Here is a 1,699-nt window from a genome sequence, read left to right on the forward strand (position 1 = left end):
CCAACTTCTCTAGCCCCGGGTTCCTACGCTCCTCATTGGGTGACATAGGATTATATAGTGGATGGGTGGATGGATATGGAGCTTCTAAGATGACAGTGAAGTAAGCATTTTGCTTTACGATCTTTCGCACTAAAATTCTTTCACATTCATTCACGATATCATGTCATCAGTTCGGTCTCAGGCCGTACAAATTATTACGAGCGAACAAGTGAGGCGAGCCAGCTATGTTTACTCTTGTATAAGTTTGGAAATGAGCAGCCCGGCCCGACCCGACTGTCACGCTAAGCAGAAGCTAATAACTTTACTCCTATGTGATGTACAGTTGAAATTCTTCCTGCATGTGATACATTCATTCAATAAATTTTGTTATCAACAAAAAACTCACCCATAAAGGCGTAGGAACCCATTGGAATCTCGAGTTTTCCAAGGGAGTGTTCGGCTCCAATCGGTGAAGGCCTCAGTTACGAAAAAAAAAAAAAAAAAAAAAAAAAAAAAAGCGTCGTAACACTAAGTTTTTTGGCAACAGCTCTAGTGTACCAGAGGGAAATTGCGATAACATGACTCGCTCGCTTGTCACACGCTCACAAAACGCACTTTACTGGTTAATCTGACGTGTGACAAAACAATAATTGCGTCGTGAAAAAAATTAGCTCAAAGACTTTCAGAAATGGGATGCGAATGAAAGTTAGAACAAACTGGAGGAGAAAAAGACTCGCAATATTGATCTGAGAAACGTACTTGATCCAGGGAAGACATCATAGAAAAATAACGATTTCTGTGAGCTTCTTTTCCGCGACTTTCATCATCATCACCATCATCATCATCAATCATCGTCGTCGTCGTTGTAATAAACCATTACCCATCAAATCGTCATCATCACCATCATCATCCATCACATCGTCATCATCATTATCATAATCATCATCATCATCATTGCCGGTATCACTATGATCATCATCAATTGCCTTTATTATCATTATTATTATTATTTCATTCATTCATTGCCAGACGCCATGTATCCCAGACGGGGTGGCCAAGGGCTTAGAGTTAATTGTTTTACAGGGAGGGGCACTAATCCTCCACCAACCCCGCATGACACGTAGGAATGCCAACAGCATCTGGTGTTCCCAGGCGGTCACCCATCCAAGTACTAACCCGACCCAACGTTGCTTAACTTCGCTGATCGGACGGGAAGCGGTGTACTCAACGTGGTATGGCCGTTCATTTTTACGTTATGAAGCTGGGACCTTTAAGGGGCACAAGTCAAGAGTGAGTGCAGTGGAAATGGGTTATTCGAGACAAGTATGTGGAGTCACATGGAGAGACAGACTGACAAATGAGAAAGTGAAAGAGCGTTGTCGTGTGAATGTGGATGTGACAGGAAGCGTTAGGAGTAACACACTGAGGTGGTTTGGCCATGTGCAGAGGATGGAGAGCGGGAGACTGACCAGGGGAGTGTATGTGAGTGAGGTAGAGGGGGGTAGAGGGAGTGGGAAGCCAAGGATGAGATGGAGGGATGGAGTGCAGAGGTATGTGAGACAGAGGGATGGGAGCTGGGAGCGGGGTAGTGAAACGGCAGGGGACAGGGCGACATGGAGGCGATTTGTTTGTGGCCACCCCTTACGGGATTAAGGCGTCGGGCAGCAAATAGATAGACAGATTACGGTAAAGTCAGACTGTTTGCTAAATAGCCTACCTC

The 1,699-nt window shown here is 44.8% G+C and overlaps 1 non-coding gene across 1 annotated transcript; it reads right to left on the reverse strand.

Moving 5' to 3' along the window:
- Positions 1–1,106: 1,106 nt before the first annotated feature.
- LOC145411761 (5S ribosomal RNA) lies at positions 1,107–1,225 on the reverse strand. Its single transcript, XR_013899462.1, has one exon. It is a non-coding gene; the product is annotated as a 5S ribosomal RNA (ribosomal RNA).
- Positions 1,226–1,699: the final 474 nt, after the last annotated feature.

This window comes from Coenobita brevimanus, chromosome 90 (assembly GCF_032717465.1).
Source record: "Coenobita brevimanus isolate Jiangsu-jjx chromosome 90, ASM3271746v2, whole genome shotgun sequence".
NCBI classification, from domain to species: domain Eukaryota; kingdom Metazoa; phylum Arthropoda; class Malacostraca; order Decapoda; family Coenobitidae; genus Coenobita; species Coenobita brevimanus.